At 36.7% G+C, this 26320-nt stretch overlaps 1 protein-coding gene across 4 annotated transcripts in view; it reads left to right on the plus strand.

The window, feature by feature from the left end:
- LNX2 (ligand of numb-protein X 2) overlaps window positions 1-26320 on the plus strand; it is a 76159-nt gene that overhangs the window by 12284 nt on the left and 37555 nt on the right. For 2 of the 4 annotated variants that reach the window (XM_072795658.1, XM_072795655.1), the window contains exon 2: window positions 17728-17805. The exons of 1 other annotated variant lie outside the window; for it this stretch is intronic. The gene's annotated coding sequence lies outside the window, so the exon portion shown is untranslated. Of the gene's footprint in view, window positions 1-8510; window positions 8530-17727; window positions 17806-26320 lie in introns of those variants that run through there. One more of the 4 variants, XM_072795656.1, reaches the window with a different exon arrangement.

The following is a 26320-nucleotide window of genomic DNA, read 5'->3' on the forward strand; positions in this document are numbered from 1 at the left end:
GAAGAAAAAGCATCTTGGGCACAACACTTCATTTTTAGTGCTCCATAATACTGTTATTTTTTTTTTCATAATGTTATTTTTGATGATGATGTCTTGTTTGCTTACTTTGCTTTTTAATTTTAATCATGTATAATCATAGCGAAGCTTGGCTGTATTCTACTTCTACTTTATTTCCTTTAGTACATGCTCCTGCCATAGTCTACTTCCATACACATAAAAGTCAATCTGCACAGGGGTACCTGGCTGACTCAATTGGAAGAGCACGCAACTCTTGATCTTGGGTCATGAGTTTTAGCTCTACATTGGGTGTAGAGATTACTTAAAAATAAATAAATGAACTTAAAGTCAGTTTGCACAAATAGATATTTTATGAAAAACAAGCCTCACTCCCAATCCTGTATCCCAGCCATTCAGTTTCTTCAGAGTTGACTACTGTTAGTTTTTTGTATATTCCTCTATTTTGCGCATATAAACTTATGTGTATCTATATGAACTAATATTTTTAAACACATACTGTTCTTGGGGCGCCTGAGTGGCTTAGTTGGCTAGGTGTCTGACTCTTGATTTCAGTTCAGGTCTCAATCTCAGGGTCATGAGTTCAAGGCCATCTGATTAAAAATAATAAGTATATATATACATACATACTGTTCTGTACTTGATTTAAATTAGCTAAAAATTTGTTTTCTTTTGTTCTTCTTTTTGAAATTCAGTTTTTAATGTGTTTGCTGATCTCACCTGAATTGTATTACCTTAAAAAAAGTGTTTATCTCTTGAAGACCTGTATTACCATGTAGGGATTTACTCAGCTGGTTACATAGATTTTTGTTTAAACCATATAATTGACCAAAGAATAGGTTTCAAGTGTAAAAAAGGTCATAGTCATATTCTAGGACTCATAATGAGATAATTTTTCAAAAGGAACTCAGTAGGATTGTTTTGTTAGAATGCAGTTGAATGATTTTATAGAAATTGTGGTTTGAATTCTAAAACCTGAAAGAGGGATCCCTGGGTGGCGCAGCGGGTTAGCGCCTGCCTTTGGCCCAGGGTGCGATCCTGGAGACCCAGGATCGAATCCCACATCGGGCTCTCAGTGCATGGAGCCTGCTTCTCCCTCTGCCTGTGTCTCTGCCTCTCTCTCTCTCTCTCTCTCTCTCTCTCTCTCTGTGACTATCATAAATAAATAAATAAATAAATAAATAAATAAATAAATAAATAAATAAAAATTAAAAAAAAATCTTAAAAAAAATAAAACCTGAAAGAACAGCTAATTGCTGGCTTATAAGTGAGATCATACGGTATTTGTCTTTCTCTGACTGGCTTATTTCACTTATTGTAATACCCTCAGGGTCCATCCATGTTGTTGCAAATGGCAAGATTTCATTCTTTTTTATAGTATTCCTGTGTGTGTGTGTGTGTGTGTGTGTGTGTACACGTGCATGCACGTACAGGTGCATTTTTCCATTCATCCTTAAGTAGATACTTAGAATATTTCCACATCTTGTCTATCATAAATAATACTGCATGAACATGGGGTGCATATGTATTTTCGAGTTAGTGTTTTTGTTTTCTTCAGATAAATACCCAGAGATGGGGTAATTTTTAACGTTACACTTGGCTCCTTTGTCATAAAGTGATTGAACATATATGCATGGTTTATTTTAGAGCCCTCTTTGTTCCATTCATTCACGTGTCTGTTTTATGCCAGTACCATACCATTTTGATTACTGTAACCTTAGAGTATAGTTTGAAATCAGGAAGTGTGGTACCTCCAGCTTTTTCCTTCTTTCTCAAGATTGGTGTGGCTATTCAGGGTTCTTTGTGGTTACAAATTTTAGGATTGTTTGTTCTATTCCTGTGAAAAATGGCATTGGAATTTTGATAGAGATTATGTTGAATGAAACCGTATGTTGCTTTGAGTGGTATGGTCATTTTAACAATGTTCTTCCAACCTAAGAGCATTGAATATTTTTTCATTTATTTGCCCAGTAACGGTTTCATCAATATCTTATAGTTTTAGTTGTGTATGGGTCTTTCATTTCCTGGGTTAAATTTATTCCTAGGTATTTTATTTTTTTCTGTTACAATCATAAATTAGATTGTTTTCTTAATGTGTATTAATGTATGGAAACAGAACATTTTTGTGTATTGATTTTTTTATCTTGTCACATTATTGATTTTGCTTATTCTAACAATTTGCTGGTAGAATCTTTGAGGTTTTGTATAAAAACTATGTCATCTGCATTCAGTGACAGTTTTACTTCTTCACTTCCAATATGGTTGCCTTTTTTTTTCCTTGCCTAATTAAGTGCTCTGGCTAGGAGTTCAATACTATGTTAGATAAAAGTGGCAAGAATGGGCATCCTTTTTTTGTTTCTGATTTTAGAGGAAGATGCTTTCAACTTTTCATGGTTGAGTGTGATATTAGCTGTGGACTCGTCATATATGGCCTTTATTATGTTGTACATTCACTCTATTATCCCCTTTGTTGAGAGTTTTTATTGTAAATGGATATTAAATTTTGTCACATGCTTTTTCTGTATCTGTTGAGATGATCGGGTGATTTTTACCATTCATTTTGTTCACATGGCCTATCACATTGATTTGTAGAGTGGAACCATCCTCACATACCTGGAATAAATCCCATTTGATCATGATGTATGATTCTTTTAACATATTGTTTAATTTGGTTTGCTAATATTTTGCCGAGGATTTTTGTATCTGTGTTTATTGGGGATGTTGTCCTCTAATTTTCTTTTCTTGTGGTATCCTTGTCTGGTTTTGGTATCAGGGTAATACTGACAATGAAAAGAAACAGATTGCTAATATATACTACAACTTGGATGCTGAGTAGAAGAAGCCTTACACAATAGAGTACATAATCTATGTTCCCATTTATATGATGTTCTAGAATAAGTGAAACTAATCTATTGTAAAGAAAAAAAAAAAAAAATTGGGCCAGTGGTTGGAAAGGGACACAAGGGAACTTTCTGGGGTGTTGATTATGTTCTATATCTTTATTACATAGATGTATGCATTTCTCAGGAATTCAATGAATATATATTTTAATTTAACCAATGCACAAATACTAATTTTACCTCAAAAGGAAAACATAAACAAATATCAAACTTCAGTTAATGATATGCGTGCTGTAATATTTAGAGAGAAATATGCTGACTTCTGCATTATACTCTGAAGTGCCTGAAAAGCTAAGATGGAGGGAGGGATGGGTAGATATGTGATAAAGCAAATTTAGAAAATGTTAACAGTAGACTTGTAAGATACACATATTTACTGTAAAAAAGAAAATATTAAACTTAGAAAATTTTCATATTAAATTGTTGGAAAAATATTGATAATGGAAATTTTACGATGCATGATTTGTTATATAAACTATTTTTTTTCTCTTTGCTTTGGTGATATTTATCTATATAGTTAATTATATTAAATCATGTCCTTATTTTAGGAGTCAGGGTACAGAGAAGTACATTCCAGCTCATTAATACAATTGTCTTTCGTTGGGATTGTTTTAACATTTTCCTTTTTTTTTTTTTTTTTTTTTAATACAAAAAGTAGGGGATGATTATGCCTGGGTGGTTGAGTTGGTTAAGAGTCTGACTCTTGGTTTTGGCTTGGTCATGATCTCAGGATTGTGGGATTGAGATCTGCCATGCTGGGCATGGAGCCTTCTTGGGATTCTCTTTCTCCCTTTGCCCCTCCTCCCTCAAAAAAAAAATTAGGCAATGTCTTTAGATAATTATAAATTATGTGGTTTCTCTGGAATTCTACTGCATTTTGCTTATATAATGCTTTTTTGTTTTTTCTTTAATTGCTGGAGAAGAGGGAAGGAGTGGTAAAGTTTCCCAACTTCAGGAACCATGGATCGTGGACTTTGAAACTGGTTGCACCAGGGTTTGAATCCCATTGTGGGCACTTACAGCCTGCTATTATAACCTATCAGATCCTCATTTTTCTTATCCATAAAATGATAGTGGTAAGCACTTCATCTGCTTCAGAAGGTTTCTTAGGAAAAGTAAATGAAATTACATTTGTGAAGCAATTAGTATATAGTGTCTAGCATGTAGTAATAGTAATAAGTAGAGTTATGAAGCAATAGTGAAATCCTTGGAAATGGACTTTAAGACTTCTGGGTTGTTTGAGGAGGAAGTAAAGCTGTAAGGTGGTATGCTTAGATGAATATCATTACATGTTTGATTGACTCTGAATGAACACTCGTGACCCAGGAACAATACCAGGGACATTTATGGATAGATTCCTGCCTAAAGACATTAAATCAGTAGGCTGCTCCCAAATGACCAGTATGATAAGGCTTCAACATTCAGAGTGGTGCTTGAGAATGAGAAGTTCAAGTAGTACATACTCTTTTTTTTCTATTGGTGCTCAGCGTCCATTCTCCTTACTTCTAGCCACAAACTCTAATTTCCCTTGTTGGGATCTGCTTTTTCTTCGCTTCCATCTATGTGCTTCTGAGAAGTTGACTTAGCGCCTTGTTTCAGGAATATAGCCGATCTGGCCTGTTCAAGGACCACACATCCTTGGCAACCTCAGTTGGTTCAGAATGGGTAGGACCAAAGACTAATAGTCAGAGATAGGAACATGTAATTCAGGGGCTCTCGTTGGCAATATCATAGAACTGAACAAGGGCTATGATTATGCGACCCTAGAACTGCTGGGGACCAGCTGCCACATATAGCCTGTGTGTGAGCCCAGTCCAGAGGAAGCAGAGTGGGAGAGAGTCCTGAGTCCCATCACCAGACTTGTTTTTTCACTTAAGCCAGTTTCAGTCAGATTTTCTATCATTTGCAACTGGAAGAATCCTACACAGAGCTGCTCATTCAATTTGTATCTATCAGTACTGTTGCTTAGGAGTTTTTTTACGTAGTAAATGATCCTGTAGTCAGACTTTTATGTCTCTATGTATGTGTATTTTGCTTGTATAACGGCTGACTGCTGGTTAGATTGGAAGTTCCTTGAGAGAAGAGACTATCATACTCCTGTTAAATACACTTTCCATACTCATATAGATACATAAACCTCACCTAAATTCTTTCTCTCTTTTATATATCCTGGGTAATTTATCAGTAACTTTGAATTAATGATTGACTTAAAAAATATTGATCTTCTGTGTGCTAGGTGGTATGGTTGGTGTGCAAAGCTTGTAATACTGAACAGAACACAGGTCCAGCACTCTCAGAGCTTACATTCTGGTGGGGGAGATATATTAAATAATGATACAGAATAATAATTACTGTGATCAGTACTAACAGGGAAACACATAGGGTGTTATAAGACCAAGTAATAGGAGATCTGTCCTAGTCTTGGGTGCCTTCTGGAACTTTTTTTCTTTTTTAAGACATCACATTTTAAAAAACAAGGAGTTATCTAGAAGAGGATAGTGAGAGTATTACAGGCAGATGGAACATTTACAAAGGTCTTCAGTCAAAACAGGGCATGACATTTTAAAGGAATGAATAGAAAATTTGTGGAGTAGAGAAATGAAAACGATGAGGACTGTGGGAAGAAATAAAAGTTGGAGAATGAACTCAGGCCAGATTTATGCAGAGTAAAATTGGTAGGACTTTATACAGGGTTAGGTGTAGGAAGTAAGGGAGAGGAACATCAAAGGTTACTTCTGAGTTTCTGGCTTTTGTGCCTGTATGGTGAGTGCTAGTGAGCCCATTCTCTAGGGGAAGACCAAGTTTTAGTGGAAATGATCTTGGGTTTGATTTTGGACCTGTTATGGTGTCTTTAAAACAACCAGGTATGTATTTTGTTTTATCATGCTATGAAGGATGACACCTGCCCCCAGACAGTTTTCATTTTGTGGCTCCTTATCTTGTAGATATAATATAACGTGGGAGTCTCTTCAGTCTTTAACTACCTGATAATCATTCTCCCTCTATAATGCTAGCGTCTTAATTCAAGTTCTCTTTTTTTCTTAGACTACTCTCAGGCTTTTTAACTGGACTCTCTCCATTCTTCAAACCTCCCCTTAATTCTTGTTTCACAATGTATCCAGAATAAGTTTTTTAAATTATAGATCTCATCTTGTCATTGTCCTTCTTAGAACCCTTTCATTTCTTCTTCTTCTTCTTCTTTTTTTTTTTTTTTTAATAGAACAAACATCCAAATCCTTGACATTGTCCCTAGTGCCTTATGAATTACTCTCACCCCTGCAGACTTCCCAACTTTTCCTCAGGCTCACTGATGGCTTCTCAAAAGCTGACCTTCCTCAGTTATCAGCTAAAACGTCACATTCTCAGGGAAGCCTTACTTTGAACTTCCTTGTTAGGCTCTTCTAATGATATATCATGTACTCGTGTTGTTTCATATGTATTTGTGTCACTGTCTAATTAAGACCTGTGTACTAGATTAAGATCTGTGAGGGCAAGGGACTATCTGTTTAGCTTTCCATAGTAATCCTTTCCTTGGCATGTAGCGTATGACCATCAAATGTTTGTTGAATGAAATCATGAGCTTTCTAGTGCTTAATTTATGTACCTGTTATGTACCATGTTAGTTAACTGATAGGGGAAAACAAAATAAAGTGGTTTTTTTTCTTTTTAATACATATGTTTTACTGTTAGGTTTTCTTTATTTGGACTATTTCCATGGGAACAGCAACCAAGATTGTTGGGGATACTATAATACTCTATAGGTGATATTCACTGCTGCCATTGTTAACCAAGATGCAGAAATTTAAATTTTTAGGTGAAGATTTCTTGAATCTGAGAACCAAGTATAGAAATTTCATTGAAGGGAGAGTTGTTAAATATTTTTTTTCCGGTACTCTTTTGAAGATCTTCTTTTCCATAAAATAGTTTGCTACAGAGCTCCAAGAGTTGGTAAAGGATGAGTGCTGTTCTGTTTCTGCTGGATAACTTTGTTGTTTGTTTTCATTTTGCTGTCTATCACTTACTGATTTTCTTTCCTAGTGAATGCTTTGTTAATAAATATTACTAATAAACCTTTACATAGTTAGGACATAAATATATAGTCTGTAACATAAGTGAACCTCTCTTATTAGGAATCGTAAGTTAAGACTGTTGGGGTGCTTGGGTGGCTCAGTTAAGCATTTGCCTTCAGCTCAGGTCATGATCCTAGGGTTCTGGGTTTGAGCCCTGTGTCAGGTTCCCTGCTCAGCAGAGTTTGTTTTTTCTGTCTCCCTCTACCTCTGCCCCTCCACCCACTTATGCGATCTCTGTCTCTCCCTCTCTCCCCTCTTGTCTTTGAAATAAATAGAATCGAAACAAAAATAAGTTCAGATTCCATTGAGGATGCTAGCAGAGATAGTGGCATTTATATCTAACATTACTTCTATAACTCAGAACCACTGACAAGAAAAGACAGGTGGGATTCCAGATCTTGAGACATTAATTTATGAGGTAGTAGTAGATGGCCTTGGGTGGACAGCATTGTTGTAATGAAGAAAATAAAGTTTCCTTTTATACGTTAAAGGCCCAGGAAGAAAGCTGTAAGCATGGTTGAAACATTTCTTTATATACCCTTTTATGTATGAAGGTTAAATTCAGAACTTTGAAAAAATTTTGTGCCCTGTGGCATATATGAGTGAAAGTTTTCCAAGAAGCTTTTAGAGATTGATGGACAGTTCAAAAATTGAGATGCTATACAGTTTTATGTTCATTTCAAATTGATTTTTTAAAGATTTTATTTATTTATTCATGAGAGACACGGAGAGAGGCAGAGACACAGGCAGAAGGAGAAGCAGGCTCCCTGATGGGAACCCATGTGGAACTCAACCTGGGGACCCTGGGATATGTTCTGAGATGAAGGCAGATGCTCAACCACTGAGCCACTCAGGCATCCCTCATTCAAACTGATTTTGATATCTGAATGCAGAAGTAGAAAGTTACTTGGATTTTGTGAATGTAAAAAGGAATGTTGATTTTGAAGGCCCCATTTTATCACAGTTAAAAAAAATGCGAAATTTGGGGAAATTACCTTGAGACTAAAAAAATGAGGTCTCTGTAGTGTTTTGGTTCTTTTTTTTTTTTTTTTTTAAGTATTTTGGTTCTTATGCAAATAGCAATATCTGTTTTCTTATGGAAGTTAGCTTCCACAATGCTAACTAACAACAGAAGATAAATAATTTCCCTGCAGGTCTAGCATCCATTTATTTATATGGAGATAGATAGATAGATAGATAGATAGATAGATAGATAGATAGAGTGTGTGTGTGTATACATGCCTGTATATGAATGTGTGCATATTTTGGCTTGTGCAACCTCTACATATTTATTTTAAGTGTATGTACTTACAAAATTAAAGCTCTGGAATCAGACTGCCTGATTTGAATCATGTTCAATCAGCTATTGGCTTTGCCATTTTGGGCAAGTTACTTAATGTTTCTTTCTTTCAGCTTCCTCATCTGAAACATGAAGTTGCTGCTGCTAATGATATCAAACTCATGAGGATTAAATCTGTTAATGCCCCATCTCAGTTAATGCCATGCCTGACTGACACATAGTAAACAGTCTGTAAAAATATCAGGTATTATAATTATCTCCTCAGTCATTCCTTTTATATGTCAAAATTGCTGTCATGAGTTAAACCCTGTTTAATTTACACTCTCTTCATGACATCAACCCTGTGGCTGTTGTCTAACAACAAAAATCCTAATATTTTGTACTCTCCCTGTGTTCTTGTTCTTATTTTAGTTGCCTGCCTCCCAATCTTTTTCTGGCTATACTGTGTTTTTAGTTTATTGGGCATTGATACTTCAGACAGGATAGGCCGTAGGTATTGACCATAGAGGTTTCATGTTTTACTTTTAAACAATGGCGAGACTTCCTTCCTCCAAACTTCCCCCACTCCCTTCCCAATGCTGTGCTAGAATGTTTGAGCTGGAAGAAGCTTTGTTGATTGTCTAACTCAGTTCCTTTGTTGTTCAAAGCAGAAGGTTAGAGCCTGTGACTACAACTCCTTCAGAGGATGGGCAATTTTTGTAAATATGACAGGACATTTTCCTTCTTTTTTTTTTTCTTTTAAGATTTTATTTATTAGAGAGAGAGAAAATGAGCAGTGGGGAGGGGCAGAGGGAGAGGGAGAAGCAAACTCACTGCTGAGCAGGGAGAGGGATGCAGGACTTGACTGGGAGATGGTGACCTGAGCCAGAGGCAGATGCTTCTTAACCAACTGAGCCACCCAGGGGCCCCAAGACATTTTATTTCTTAACAGAAGATAAATTACAGAATAAAATATTAAATGGGTTATTAAATTTGGGCTTTAGGAAATATCTAGAAATTCTTCTATTTATAATTGAGAAACTAATCTTGAATTATAGGGAAAAGTAGTTGTATTTTGGTGGGAAATATGAGGAAAGTTCACTTTTAGCTCTTTTTCCTTTGATATATCTCCTGGTTTTGATATAATGACCCCTTACGCTCTTGCGTCTCCTTTTTTATTCGAACATCCTACAGTGTTGCTCAAATCCACTTTAACTATTTTTAACTATTAACTATTCCTACTCATTATATTAGTTCAAGTTCTCATTACCATTTTGTTGACCATCACAGGAACTTCCCAGTTTTACCTTCCTGCATTACTCCCCCAACATGCAGATCTGTTCACATCATTTCCCTCTAGCAATAATCTTTCTAATGATAGGGAATTTTACTATTGATAATGGAAAAGAAAAAAACAGGAAGGCTGACAGGAAGCCTGATCATTTTTAAGGGGAAAATGTGTATTTAGTTAGGGGAGGAAGGTCTGAATCAGTCTGTTAGAGACTCTCCTGCCATCAGGTTAAACTTTATAAAGACGCATCTATCCATGTATTATGATACTGGGAGTATGGGGAAATTTCCTTCTCAGAAGTTAGTTCCACTCATATCTTTCTTTGGCAGTATCTTAAAGATTTGTTCCTTTAATGTTTCATTTTGTCTTCTGTTATATACAGATGTCCTTAGAACAAGTAGTATATTAAATTTCATAAATCGTATATAAATCATTTTACCGAGGTTGATTTCCTTAGAGAAATTTTGTTTAAAAAAGAAAGGCAGGTAAGGGTAGAGAATGTAATATTGAAGTAGAGAAAAGGGAAGAACTTAGATGAGAGAAGAAATTAAGAAAATAAAATTTATGAAATAGCATTGATCTAAGGGCTGGTCCCACATCTAAGTTTAACATCCCTCCAGTGGGTCCTTTCCTTTCACCATCTTTTCTATGAGAATTTGTCTTTAAAAATAAAGTTCATCTAGCTAAATAATGAATCTGTAAACTCTCTGAGCTAGATACTTCACTATTCATGTAGATTAAAAGGCATCCTCACAATTTATAAGTACAAATAAGTATGTAAATCATACTTAATTGAAAATATTTATTTTTGTGTAATGGATTTCTGACCTGTTTTAAGATTGTTCTCTAGGCCAAAGGATTTCCTTTTATAGGCATTTAACATATGCCTCTATTCTCACATTCCAGTGAAATGAATTAAAATGAAGAGAATGTACGTTGAAAACATTTTATCTGCCAAGAGCCACAAATTAAACTGAATTTTTCTTGTTATTTCCAATTTTGTTCTCTTAAAAACTATTGTGAAATATACAAGTTGAAAATGGAGACATAAATGTGTTCAATTAATAGAATTGTGGATTAGGTACTCCATTTTCTTTTCCCAGTTCCCAGACTAGCACATCCTGGGCCCTCAGTAAATATTTGTGGGATGCAATTTAATATGTTAAAGATTAAAGTAATTAATGTAATTAAAAGTTACACTAAAGGCTACAGTATAATATCTATGACCATGAAATTCTAAATCCATTCAGGAGCAATATCCTGAGATAATATTTTGAAAAGATGAATAAATTTCTCAAAAGCCATAAATTTCCTTGTTTTCTGTATGTTGGTAGAATTATTTAACAATAAAACAGGCAGCCACCATTTTAACACCTCTGAAAATCTGGCTCTCATGCTTAACTGAAGCTCTCAGTAACTTTGTATACATGTGTGTATATTTTATTAATAAGCGTAGTTACAGAGACAAAATTAGAGGTACCCCTGCTTTTCAAAAGTTTGGGTTCCACCACTTTGCTTTTTCAAAAGACCTACAATAGTACCTGTTTTTACTAACTGAAAGAAATCCAGAGAGGAGTTTTGGTTTTCTTATAAAAGCTTTTTTCTTATAAAGGCCTTTATAAGAAACCAAAAAGCAAAAATAGCATTCAGTGTTTGTTTTGCAGTGAGCAATGAGATACATCGTAGCACACATCCGGATTGGCTGGAGCAGCCCAACAGCCCTTTCTGGAGAGCTGCGCTCAGCATCTCATCTCGCCAGGCCGCCACAGCTTTGAACTGTGGCTGTGAGCACCTGTGCTTTATATTGATTTATTTTGTGTATCTGTTGGAAAGATGTGTCCTAAGGTATCAGAAAAGCTTAAGAGAGGTTATTTTTTGTGGTCTGGGAATGCTCAAAAATTTTTCCATATCAATTAATGATGATTGCTTCTTTGCTTTATGCCATTTCAACCTACAAAAGATTTTATTGGAATGCTCTGCTCTCAGATGGTGGGGGAAACCTGTATTTGAGGAGGATTTGGGAGGAGGGATCAAATTATGGGTCATTAGATCTCTGGTGGTGAGCAGATTGGGATGGGCACTAAATGGACTAGTCTGGTCCAAGAATATTAACAGTAGGTGTTTGCAGTTATACCCAAGATGTAAAGAGGCTGAAAAGTTAGTTGGTGTATAGGATTATAGGGGCAGAGAATAACAGGGCTTACTTGTTTTGAGTTGATCAAAGACTTTTTGATTTATTAATCTCTTCATTGGTATGGAGAGGGTCAAAATAGGACCCTTTGGTCCTCAGGACTTCTTCACAGATAGAATTCCGTGGGCTAATAAGCCCGTTTCATGCAAAAAGATCACATACAACTGAATGAACTCTTTTGTACTCTTATGTGTGTTAATCCTCAAAATAAAGCAGTTACTTTAACAGCCAAAATGGGCTTATTCAGGAAGAGCAGAGAATTTTAATTTAGGACACAAGGTTTGGCAAAACAATAGGCAAGCCCCACAAAGGAGAGGAATGTTATTTTATGGAGAAGAAGGCGGAAGTTGGGAGGGGTTGTTTTGAACAAAAGTCCCTTGGAGAGAAGTAAGAGTTCAGGGTGATGACAGTTTCTCATTGGTTGAGTAGCAGGAGTAGCTGATTCCTTGTAGGAGATGCAATATCCATCTTTTCCTGTTGTGGCCTGTAACTGAGGAGTCTTTCCTGTTAAGGATTCTTCTGTTGTAGTCTGTAATTGACGGTTCTTCCTGTAATTGACCATTGAGTGGTATGGCTCCTACTTCTAGCCTCCCCCTCTGTTTAGTGAGTTTTCCTCATTTCTACAGGTGTCTGGCTGTTTGGGCCTCCACAGTTATTTATCCTGGGGGGCATGGAAGGATAGGTCCTGTTCAGATTCACATGCCTGGCTTCATTGGGGTGGTAGTCTCTGAGTGAGTGCATTTTCGGAGGTAGGGAGTTAGTTCCCTGTAATAGAAGTTGCTGTTTTATTTGATCTCCTTCCTCTGGAATCCTCTTGGTCTAACCAGTCCCCTTTTAACACCTCATTGGGATATGTACTGAAATCTTCCACTTTTAAGAAATTTTAATAGAGGCATTTATATTTAGCATATGGAAAGAAATAGTAATGCTAAAGAGATGCTTAAGATCTTTATACTCCACTCTTGTAATGTTCCCACCATTGAATTGTAGGAAACCTACGAACTTGGTAAGAAGCTAGGGACCTATCCTTATATGCCCCAAGCCTATGTAGGTCCTCTTTTATTTTCTTTCTTTCCCTTCTTCGTTTATCAGTTTCACACACTGTTTTGTTCATTTAAAGAGGATGTGTTACTTCTTAAATAAACAAATGAGCTTGATTTTTATCATACAAGTAGTACATGGCCATTTTAGAAAACTTTGAAAATATAGGTAAGCATAAGAAGAAAGTAGTCACCTGGGATCCCCATCCCAGTTAGTACTGCTTTTAATGTTCTGTATGTTTTAAGTTAAAGACCAAATATATTAAGTCTAAAGTAGCTATTTTTTATTAGACTAGTTGGCCAATGATTTATAATTCACTGATGTAAAGTATAATAGATAGCTTAAAATGTTTTAAGTGAATATCTTTAAATGATAAACATATTTAGTCTCAAGACCCCCCACCCCTGCCAAAAAAGGAAAGGCAATTGCCTAGGCAGATGGTAGTTAGAAAATGATAGTGTTTGAGAGAAAATATTTTTAAAATCAATAATTAACTTATATTAACTCCTTTTCTATCAGAAGTTAATAGACTCAGTAATATCTTTTTCATGCCTCCTTTAACTTTGAAATTTGGTATTAGAAGTCTGGGGCATTTGTAAATTATATGGTATAAAGACTGACTCATCTAACTGCCCTTTTCAATTATTAAGCACACTAAAGCTAATATTTGCTGTTTACATTTGAGTAGTTAATAACATTTCATCTACTTTAAAAATAGTATACCTATCCTTAATATAATTTTATTAAGCCTGACTACAAGTTGTTATATGATTAAATAATATTTTATATATCGTGCATTTCACTCCCACATATATATAATACATATATCACAACACAACACTTTTCATGTGTATTACTGTACTTCTCCAACCACTGTAAAAATATAGATAAAAGGACACAGTCATGGGACACCTGAGTGGCTCAGTGGTTGAGCATCTGCCTTCGGCTCAGGGCATGATCCTGCGGTCCTGGGATCGAGTCGCACATCAGGCTTCCTGCATGGAGCCTGCTTCTCCCTCTACCTGTGTCTCTACTTCTCTCTCTGTGTCTCTCATGAATAAATAAAATCTTAAAAAAAAAAAAAAAAAACAGAGTAAGTTCTCGTATTGGACTACTAAACAACAGATATTTTAAAGTAAAAAATTCTAACTCCACTGTCAAATAAATTTGAAGAAAGAAGCAACAATATAAAACATTGAAGTAGAAAATGACTATGTCAGATAGGAATGTGTGTGTGTGTGTGTACATACATAATTCTAAATTTTCTAGAGGTTTTTTTTTTTTTCTACAAGACCATTAGGTGTCTGTGGGTGTGTTACTTAGGACTTGGATATAGGAACCATTCATTATAGGCTTTATCCTACAGGACAAAAAATCACAATATTTAAGAACAAGTTCAAGAACTGTCAGTCTTTGAGAAATTGAGCAAGTATCTACATCCCATATTTAAGAATAGGTGTTCTACAAAAAATGTTCCAGAAGTAACCCTATTCTATAGTATGATTTATGATTTGATTTTTTTCATTTCCCCATAATTCCTCTCCATAAATTGTATCTGAAAATGGCAAATCTCATAGGTAAAAAACATTTTTAAAAAATTTATTTGAGAGAAGGTGTGCAAGTAAGGGGAAGGGCAGAGGGAGAGAGAGGGAGAGTATCAAGCAGACTCCCTGCTGAGCATGGAGCCCCACAGAGAGCTTGAACTCAGAACCCTAAGATCACAACCTGAGCCGAAACTGAGAACCCAACACTTAACCAACTGTGCCACCCAGGCACCCCTCTTAGGTAAAATTTATAGGTAAAACCTGTAAATTTGTAAAGTGTAAAATGTTATAAAGATAAGTTGTGGAGATGCATTGTGATGGCATTGTGGCAAACACCATCAAAGGCTATACATATATATATATATATGTGTGTATGTATGTATATATATGTGTGTGTATATATATATGTAGTCCAGAGAAGATATATGTACATGTATATAAAATCCGGAGTGAGAGACTCCCTAAACAAATGAAAATCTGCTCCCTTACACCTGATCAGTTTGGCAGTTATATTTTATATGATACCTTAAGATGGCATTTTGGTTTCTGAATGACCCACTTACATGTTTGGATAGAGTGATTTAGTTCACTGGAACCAACCATTCTTGAGTAAACAAATCCAGTTGAGTTTTTACACTGGCAGAATTATAATGCAGCTCTGGTAACTTAACTGTGCTGGGTCACTCTTGAGATTGGCTAGAATCCCTGACCAATCTGAGCACCTTTTACTCCCATCAAGTATGCTCATTTAGAATTTAGAAAGCCACCTTGAATGGTGAAATATCAGACGTGAAAAAGACTAATGAGCACCATAACTATTTGTGTCCAGTTTGCTTCACTTGAGTTTTTCCAAGCCTCACTAAGCCTGGCTCCTGGTTCCAAGTTCCTAATAAATTTGGGTATGTAAATGCCCAGGCTAGAGCAGATTAGCAACAACAAACTATAAGTGTGTGTGTGTGTGTGTGTGTGTGTGTGTGTGTGTGTGAAAGAGAGAAACAGATGACAAGCATTAAGGGAGATGGCAGAAAAACTGATAAGTTGACTCAATTGTAATACTTTTATGTGGAAGAATCATGAATATAGAATAATAATCCTTGGATAAAAATGTATGGTTAGTATTTTCTATTTAAGAAGATAAGGAAGTATGTAACAGGGAAGAGATGTAGGAAATTGCTGGGAAGAGTGATGGGAGTGTGATGTTGAGGGTACAGAGAGACAGAGTAGGTGAGAAGAGGGGGAAGTAAGGGAGAAAAAGGGAGGAGAGACCCAGGAAGATACTGTCAGAGGAGAGTGATAAACCAGCAGTCCCTGGAAACCTAGTGGAATGAGGTCTGTCTTCAATGAGTGGTTTGAAGCAGCATCTGGCTAGAACACAGGGTCTGGAGGCTTGGGGTAGGAATAAGAATCAGACATAACCTGTAAAGATACCAGGTCTTTCTTCTATAAACAGATTTTTTTTTTTCCTGGAGGGAAATGGTAGAATCATAGTTGTTTATCATGACATCATCTTTTGTGATGGTGAGGTGAAACGAGAGACAGGTAATCAAGGAGTAACAGGAACCTGATTTAGAACAGAGGCAGCAGGAATAAAAAGAATCCAGAGAGCTAGAATCCAGATTTGGTGAGGCAGGTGAAAGCAGAGGACTCATTTGTTCATTCATTTTCTCTCTCAGTCTAGAGATTGTTATTAACCACGTGCTGTCTCAGGCATGCTACAAGATGCTGGGCCTCTGAATGTAAGACATGCTACCTGGCTTTTAAGGGATGCCCAGTAGGGAAGACATCCAAGCGAGTGATTTCTCAACTACAGCAGTGAAGGGCATAATGAAATAATAATAAAATGGTGGCTCAAGGGACAGAACGAGTGATTTTGGGGGGGCAGATGAGAAACAGCTTTGTGGCAGAGAGTTCACTTGAGCTGGCCTTTATATGGACAGGGGATCTGCAGATCAAGGTTGGAGATGATATTCCAAGCAAAGGGAATAGCATGCTGAGGTCAGGAAGTTGTAAGTAGGTTGGCATAGCCAAAGGGTGGAATGTGTAGAATTGTGTCAGGAAATGAAACTAAAGGAGCCAGATCTGGAAGGTTTAAGTGCCAGGCTGAAGAATTTGGCTTTCCTTTCGTAAAAGCAATTGGGGACTGCAGAAGAATGTGAAGAAAATAATACCACTGTTCTGAAGATGCTAGTGTTGTACAGGGTAGCTAGGAAAGGAAGAGCATAATGGGAAACCCTTTTGAGTGATGGCTAAAAGAATAGGTGCTACAAATAACTGCAGCCTAATTTGGGAGCAGTGGTGAGATGGAGGTTAGAGGACACACAAGCAACATGTTCTGGAGGGGGAGTCGGTGGGAACTTGGTGACTGGGTGTTGAATATAAGGCAGAGAGTGAGAAAGAAACAGGATTCTCTGGTTCTAGTTACAGGGTGCTGGGAGTCTAGAAGTGCCATTAGGAAGTGCTGTAATAGGATCATTTAGAGGGAAATAATGACATGGTTTTTGAATGTAAGTATGAGTCAGATATATGGGAACTGGGACAATTATCTAATAACTATTGGGAGAAAAAGGTAGATGTTTTCTCATATTACATACTGACCAGAACAATGTGATAATTATTGTATTAAAAACTATACAAATAAAGAAAATAGAGGCGCACATCTTTATCATCTTGTTATAGAAGAGCAGAGTAGTGGAAGAATTTTTGAAGGGACAAATGAATGTATTCAATTACACGAAAATGGACAACTTCTTTATGTTGGTGGACACACAGGTACACAGGATGCCTGGCGAAAAATTACAATCTGATAAAGATCTTTCATACTTAATATATTAAGCTCATGTCAAGAAAAATGCTGCAATTCAAAGGAAAAAAAAATGAGCCAAGGATATAGAGGCACTCATAAAAGACATAAGGATAGTAATCATATAAAGTTAGAGTCAGATGCAAATTAAAGGAAAAATTTAGTATTACACTTGTGTTTTCAGTGGTCAGGTTTATAAATGTTAAAAAGAATAAAATTAACCAGGATTAGAACCTGGGAGAAGTTAGCATGTGTACCCATTGCTTGTAGGAGTCAGAATTTTGTTCATCATTTTGGAGGGCATTTTGATAGTAAGTAGGATGAGAACCAGAGTGGGTATAATTTAAGTCCAGGGAGCAAGGAGTTTTAAGGAGAGAAATTAGTTAAGGGCAGGGAAGTAAAACCAGCTGGAACTGAGAAGTGGCCATGAGATTTAGCAGTTAGATACTTCTGGCCATGACAGAACCAACCTGGGGCTGATGAACATGGAAGCCCTTTGGGTAAGGAATTGGAGACTACACCTCTGATCTTATATTTCAGAAATAAGGGGGAAAGGGTAATAATTGCAGACAAATCTTTTGTTTTCATTTTTAAAGCTGTCAAGACATGAACTTCATGTGGAGCGGAAAGAGAGGTTGAAGAAATATGAAGAACATGACAGAGGTTGCCAAAAGGTATGGGACACTGAGCCCAGGTCGGGGAGGGGACTCACCTTCATATGGGGAAGGGGGATATTTGTTGGAAGAAGAAAAGAATTAAGGATGCATATAAATACAATAATAAACTTATACATACACACGGAGGTAAAAAGTGTTTTGTTAAAGGGGTGGGGTGCTATCACCTCTGATGGTCTTACTTCTCCCAGAATTCAAGACCTTTTCCATATGGCATAATTTCTCAGAAGAATTGTCTGTGCTATAATGCCTCTTTTCCAGTTCTCTCTTGAACTCTTTCCAGGAAGCTTTGCTCTCATTTCACCAAAACTCTGTATCAAGGTCACTGGTGAATTCCATGTTGCTGAATCCAAGGCTTATTTCTCAGTCCTAATCTTATTTTACTTGCCTACAGGATTTGACAGTCAGTTTGTCCCTCCTTCTTGAAGCACTTTATTTGGTTTCTGCACACTGTACTCCTAATTTTCTTCCTACCACGGTGTCTATTCCACCTCAGCTTGCTTTCTCCTTATCTCACACAGACTTTGTAATGTTGGACTGTCCCAAGGCTTGGTCCCCTGACCACTCTTCTGCTTACACTTATCCACTTTCCTTTGGTGATTTTTCCTTTCTACATACTGATGCTTCTTAAATGTATACCACTAGTTCAGTCCTGTCCCTTAAACTGAGATGGGATATGTAGCTGTCTGCTCAGAGTCTCACTTGGAAATCTGATAAACCATTTTGACCATAAGATGTCCAAACTTGAGCAGAGCCATTAAACCTACTCTCTGATAGATTTTTACATCTCAGTTATGTTAATTCTATTTTTCCAGTTTAAACCAGAAACCATGTGTCATCCATGACTTCCACCCACCCCCTGCTCCCATCAGCCCATGCACACATTTTCCTCAGCAGCGGATCATATTGGTTTGTCTTCAAAATACATCCAGAATTGAATCTCCTCTTGTGATCTCAGCCATATCCACCTGGTTCTTTTCAACTGTCTTCTCTTGCTTAGCCTATTACAGTAGGCTCCTAATTGCTTCTGCCTTTGGCCCCTTCACCGTGTTCTCAGCTCAGCAGCCACAGTGATCCTGTGAAGTACCTTCAGAGTAAAAGCCAAATTTCTAAAGCCCTGCAAGATTTAGTTAGCCACAGTGACCTGTTCTTTTTTCTCTGCGTTTTCATTTCTTCCACACTGGCCTCTTCTCTGTTTAGTGAATGCACCAGGTACCTTCTCTCCCCTGGGCCTTTATACTTATTGTCCTTGTTTGTAACAAACATTTTTATGCCAGATACCTGTGTGGCTTCCTAGTTACTTACTTTTGGTTTTCACTGAAGTGCCCTTTCACAGTGAGTGTTTTCCTGTTCACCCCACTTAAAAAGCTGCCTTTCTGCCAGTACTGACTTCCCTGTTGTATTCTCTTTTTCCTTCCAGCTGTGTAATGATTTTAGCTTCACAGTAATCCTCTGTAAGAAAGAAACCATTGCTATTTTACACGCAAGAAAGTTGAGACTTGTAGGTGTTTAGGTGCCGTGCACATCACGGTGTCACCATTGTTAGTAAGTAGCAGGGCCAAATTTTGAACCCAGGTCTCAAACTCTACAACCACTAACTCCAGGGGCTCTTTCGATGCTTTTCACTCCCTTGGCTAATTGAGAGTTAGTGGAGGAATTGTGACTCACAATCATTGAAACTAGAGATTTCTGAAAAGGCCTTAAAATTAAGAGTTTATCAATCACTTGAGAACAAATGTTTTCTGTTTGCACTGTGCAAGAAGTTAAATGTTTGGAAGTTTTCATCCTTTAGGAGAAAACAGATGACTTAATTTATTAAAATCAGAACCCTTGCCTTTGAATGTAATAAAAGCATTTAAATACTATCCAGCAGGTAAACATCTGCAATAAAACCGAACCAATGAAAACTGTATTTCCCTCTCACCACCCACCCTGCCTCCTTTAGGTGTATGTAACACTTAGAATTTGTGACACTCTCTGAGACATTAAAAATTGCCCCAACTCAGCTAGCTGATGAGGAGTGCTGTTGGGAAGAGCCCACGTGCTGCTGGAGCCTGTCTTTCCTGGAATAAAGTTCTTGCACAGAGGTCTTTAATTATTGGCAGAGGCTTGTCTGGATACTTAGCTGTCTAGACATGTTTAGCATTCCATATGGTATGTTTCTTTTTTGAAATAGTTTTTTATCAATTCTATTTTTAAATTACTCTAAGGTAATATAATTTAGTATGACTTCTAAAAATACAGCTTTGTATCACTATCTGAATCTATAAGACATGGGAAGGTAATGCAGTTTGGTTTTTGGCCTTTATCCTTTTGCATTTAAAAAAGTTTTTAATCGTAGCTTAGTGGTTCAAAATTAGGAGGACATTTCAGATTGGTTATTTCTCTGCTCACCAAAATTTAACTTCCATTTTATAGAATATTTAATATCTCAAAGTTAATCAAAAACAATAACAAATGTTGAGACCAACAGGTAAATATGATATATCACACTGAGTATTATCTATAAAAAGACAGAATCATAAGAATTTTAGAGCTACATTTAACTATGTGTATGTAAGAGAGAGAGATCAAATAGTATTTAGGCAAACTGATAGTTTATACACAGGAAGCCAAAGAGAATATATATGATATACTAGCATATAGTAGACATTGGATAAGCATTTGATGAATGAAAGGATTAATTGTATAGTGACCTAGTTACCCAGCTGGCTAGAGCTTAGAGCCTAAGTTTCATAGCTTCTAGCATTTTTTGCTTAGCTTACTAATTTTCTAGATTATGAAATATGATACATGTTACTACAAGTAGCAGCTTAAGAATTTTAAAATGCGTTTTCAAACACCATAAGAAGGGATCGACAAATAGCTAAGTGTGCTGAATTACAGTTTTATGTAGAAAAATGAGAGAATTATGTATGTGGAATTGTTGGAAACTGCTCTTCGGTAGTTTTCTTAGTGACATGCAATAGGAAATAAGTTTTGATTAAGAATAGAATTTATATAAGACTGTCATCTAGCATGCTAAGTATTTCTATACAGCTCATAAATACCCGGACATATTTCTTCCAGTAGGAAAAGACTCTGAGGAAAGAACTTTATTCCAGGAAAGACAGACTCCTCCAGTATAGCTCATCTCAACATTTTACCTTTTTCAATTTTTGTCTTTTTTAAAAGTAGTTCTGGTTATTGACTGGTACTTCTTGTGAAAAGGGATATGAGAACCCTTCAGTGCTCTCTATCAGTTGCTCTAAAGTGTGACCCAGCTTCCTTTATTCTCTTCTATTGGGACCACACAGTCAAAACTGTTTCCCCAGTAATCCTAAGACATTATCTGCCTTCTCATTGCCACTCTCTCATGAGTGCCCAGTGGAGTTTCCAGAGAATACATGTGATCTCACAAGATTGAAAACAGAAAGATCTGAAACTCCAGGTTTTCAAAGATGTAAAACAATGGCCTCATCTCACTGTATTTTTTATTTTGGAAAAAGAAATGTAATTTTTCATAAAACCCTTGGCATGTGATGGGTTTATTGTTTTACTAACAAATGAATATGTAAACATTTTAATCAATTACATTGTCATTTCAAGAATGTTTTCTAAATGGAATAGTGTAGTATGTAGCCTTTTAGGATTGGCTTTTTTTTACTGAGCATAATTCTCTGGAGATTCATCCAGGTTGTTGTGTGCAATAATGATCATTCTTTTTTTTTTTAAGACTTTCTTTTTTATTTGAGAGAGAAAAAGAGAGCACAGGCAGGAGTTAGGAGCAGGCTCCCCGCTGAGCAGGGAGCCTGATGTGGGGCGCAATCCCAGGACCCAAGGATCATGACTTGAGCCACCCAGGCACCCAATCATTCATTCTTTATTGCTAAGTTCTACTCTAGTACAGATATACCATGGTTTGTTTATCCATTCAGTTGTTGAAAAACATCTGGGTTGTTTCTAGTTTGGGGTCATTGCAAATAAAGCTGTACACATTTAGTGTGACATAAGTTTTCACTTCTCTGGAATATATATCCAGGAGTGCAGTAGCTGAATTTTATGGTAGTTGCTTGTTAATTTTTTAAGAAACTGCCAGACTTGTCCACAGTGGATAAAAGGATCCTTAGGTGTAAAAGTTTGACATCTACTTCTGTATACGAAGGCACTATCCATAGCTGATGTGTGACATATGCAATAAGAGAGTTTTCTTGTATTGATATCAACAAGTAAAAAAATAACTTTTTAAATTCTCAGACTTTTGAAGACTAGAGGAAGTTATGTCTTACTTTTCGTAATCATAGAGCAGGTTCCAATATATCAACTGCTTTGCAGTGCCATAAATTGTAAGGTTTTCTCCTATATGTTTATATAGTGATGTTATACATTTCAGGACACTTAAAACATTTCAGGCTCAAATATGAGCCTGAGAACAAAAAAATTTTTAGTGCATAATATCTGCCAGGAACAAGGAATACTAAAAAATAAAGAAGATGCTATCTTTAACCTCAAAGAGCTGAGAAGACAGATAAGCAAGAAGGCACATGTAGTAATTGCTGAGAGGAAGGTATGTGTAAAGAGCAGCAAGAGCATTAGGAAGAGAGATGTATCCAAGAGCAGGAGGGAGGCTGATGGGTTCTACAGAGCAAGTAGAGTTTGAGTAGGAATTTCCTAGGAGGACATGTGAGGAGAAAGTAGCCTGAGACCTGGTGTTGATGAATCAAAGGAATCTTAGGGGTTTCCCATCTAACCATACTTTTGTGGGAATCCTTAGCTCATGGTCTTTTTTTCCTGGGCTGGATCTCCAGTGTTAGGAACCATGAGGACTCTTTCAGTCTGAATTAAAAGCAGCCTGAAGAGGGGTGCTTGAGTGGCACAGTTGGTTAAGCAGTCAACTTGGTTTGGGCTCAGGTTATGATCTAGGGTGGTGAGATTGAACCCCTAGTCAGGCTCTACATTCAGCAGGGAAGTCTGCTTGAGATTCAGAGTCTCTCACCCTGTCTCTCTGCTCCTCCCTCTGTTTGCTTGCATGTGCACTCTCTCTCTAAAATAAATAAATCTTAAAAAAAAAAAAAAAAAAAAACCTCAAGAGAAATGATCTAAATAATATGTAGTTTTGGAGTTTGCAAATTAACTATGAAAAAACATAGCTCTTCCTGAGAGTCTCTATGAACACCAGGATATTCTTGTCTCATAAACCAGGAAGAGCAAGCCTGTGACTCATAACTACAGGTAGGTAGAAAACAGTGTCTTCTTACTCCTTTTCCATTGAATGGGCTGTTTTTCAAGATATTACATAAAATGTGTTGTAAGGGGCACCTGGGTGGCTCAGATGGTTAAGCATCAGGTCATGATTTCTGGGTCCTTGGGATCCAGCCCTGTGACAGGCTTCCTGCTCAGCAGGGAGTCTGCGTCTCTCCCTTTGCCTCTCTCCTCCCCCAACCCCCCGCCCCCCCCCCCCCCCCGCCCAATTTGTGCTTACTTGCTTACTTGCTTTCTCTCCCTCTCAAGTGAATAAATAAAATCTAAAAATAAATAAAAAGCAACAAAATATGTTATAATGTTCTTAGCCAATTTAATAGCTTCCATCTCTTTACTATTCCTGGAATATTAGCTAAACAGATAATGTAGCTTGTGAAGATACACATTATATACTACATTTTATCTTTATATTATGAAAAATATTTAAGAATATTATTTAACTTGTATTTTAATATTTCAGATTGTGGTCATAAGAATATCTGAAATCAAAATTATATATAAACATGGACATATCCTCTTACAAGCATAAATGTACTTCTGACCACCTGTATGTAGTAGTAAGAGTGCCCAAGTAAATCGTCACCCATGCAGTCATTCAGCACTAAGCTTCTCTGTGGGAGGTCCAGCTCTTAAGAAGCTCACAGTTTAGTATGAGAAATAGTAAGGTGTTGCAGTAGACTTGCACACCAAGAAGGAATGAAATAATTTGCCTGGGTTGGGAATAGAGAGGACGGGATTAGGGGTTGGAGAGACAGGATCGGGTTGCCTTTGGTCCTTACAAAATTCATACAACTAAGGCTTTCATGAAATACCTCTCCTCTTTCTTATGATTACTTAATTTACTACTGGGTTATTTTGAAGCAAGAAAGAACTAGATTTATCTTCCTTATCTCTTACCAAGTAATTATAAGTTGTTTGGCTTTGTGCAAATCATAACATCTGTCTGAACTTTTGTTTCTTTATCTTTAATAATAATAATAATAGCTAATACTTATAATAGCACCTATTATGTGCCAAGCACTATTTTATACACACATTCATTTATTCTTTATATCAACCCTTTGAAACAGACACTATTATTACCCCATTTTACATATGAGAAGGAAACAGACACAGAGACATTTAGTAAGGTCACAAAGCTAGTAAGTGATGCAGCAAGTATTTGAACCCTCACAGACTGGCTCCAGGGTATGTGCTTTTAACTACTTAAGCTATACTTTAATCAGTATTTAAATGCACATGCTAGTGATCTGCACATGATAATTCTTCACTTGATGTTTGTTTCATGGTAAGAGAGGTATTTTGGGGGTGGAAGATAATGCAGTTGTTATTTGGTATTTTAAATGGGAACATGTTATTTTTCCTCATGAAAAGACTTTGTGATAAAATGAAAATAACTAAAAGTTATTTAGAGATTTAAAAAATAGCTAAAAACATAATAGTCTTAAGAGAAATGCTTTCTTAGTCATTATGTGGGAGGCTAGAATTGCAGCATATTTTCTTGAAGAAAAGAAAAATTAGAATAAACAGAAAGAAGAGCAAAGGATATGTGAGTTTTCTTGTTAATTGAGTAGGGAATAAGAGTCTATTGACATTCTGTATTAAAGTACGTTAGTCTGTCTCTCTGGGATAAATGATGTTTCTCTCCTTAATCTCATACTGTGCACTGACGTTTAAAAAGTTATGATGCCCAGGGGTAAAGAACAAGCGTCATGACTTACAAAATACAAGAAGCGTTTGCTCTCTTAATTTTGGTACTGATAGGAGTTTAGACTGTGGGCCGCTGCTGTTGTTCTTTTAAGTAGTTTTTAAAAACCGTTTATCCAAAGGTCAGCTATCCCATCTGAATCCTGCCCCATCCTGCTCATAATTTATGGCAGTTCTTGTTAACTTTGTTAAAATGTTAATATTGTTTTTCTAACAAATACTCCCAAATAAATAAAAGAATAAATACATCTGTGTGATGAGAGAAGAATATTCTCATTGGATAAGGGAAAGGAAGGAAACTGAGTGGGGGAAAATACAGAGGAAGACAAACCATGAGAGACTGCTAATCTGGGAAACAAACAAAGGGTTGCAGAAGGGGAGGACAGTGGAGGGATGGGGTAACTGGGTGACGTGCACTAAGGAGGGCACTTGATGGGATGAACACTGGGTGTTATATGTTGGCAAATCGAATTTAAATAAAATATTTTTTAAAAAAGAAACAAATGTTGATAGCATTAACATGGTGTCCTACCCTCTCCATTCTTGTGGCAGGGAGACCCAAGTTTGATGATTGCCTCATCAAACGGCAATTGATGAGGACGTTGTGCCTTGGATATTTTGACCTGCTGCATACTCCCTGAGTGTGCCATGTGAAGCCGCTGAGACTGGGCAGAGGGGCCCTTGTCTGGTCCCCTCTGGCTGACATGTCATGTCACAACTCAGCAGTCAATGTTTTTCCCCTTTTGAAAGCCTTTGCCACTATAAAGCCAAATTCAAGTTAGATGCCAGTTCTCATCTTTCTCTGTATTCACATAATAGCATCCTGCATATTGCTTTCTTAGAGTACATTGAATTTTAATGGGTTTTCTTTACTGTCCATTTACTACCTCTCCTGTCTCCTTGATCAATGTTTAGCACATACTAGAGACTGTTAATATTTACAGGAGAGTGAATATAGATAGCTGCTGCCTTGGAGTTGATTTTTAACCCCCTGGTACCCCTGGGGGGCCCAGGGGAGCATTCCTTACTAGCCTTGTGCTAAACTGGAGAGGCTGTTTTGAGGGTCTTATGGTTGGAGAGCTGACAGACAAACACACACACAAATTGCACACAATTGCTGCTTCAAGTAAGCAAGAACAAATCAAAGTGTGGAATAATATGGGGTGGAATTGTGATTTATAACACATCAATTTAATTGAATTACAGTGGGCTTTTTCCTTTAATGGTATAAAATAATATTGCACTTTATGGAATTTGCACAGATGTTATTTATATATGCTATGTAGTTTTATCTTCCTATAATCTATACTATATAGAGAATATCTAAATCATACATATTTTAAAATCCATTTTTTCCAAACATTGTGCAGGGGAGAGGTCATTTTTTAAATAGACATTGAATTATCCTTGAGACAACATTTCAAAGACAGAGTCTCTGGTATAGCACTGTAATGCATTAAATCAGAAGCAGAGAACCCTGAGTGGGATGACAGATGCAAATGTATTGCATAATATACCTCAATTTGCATTATTAGCATATTATGTAGATTAATTGGCTTTGAAAACC

The sequence above is a fragment of the Canis lupus genome, chromosome 24, assembly GCF_048164855.1.
Source record: "Canis lupus baileyi chromosome 24, mCanLup2.hap1, whole genome shotgun sequence".
NCBI classification, from domain to species: domain Eukaryota; kingdom Metazoa; phylum Chordata; class Mammalia; order Carnivora; family Canidae; genus Canis; species Canis lupus.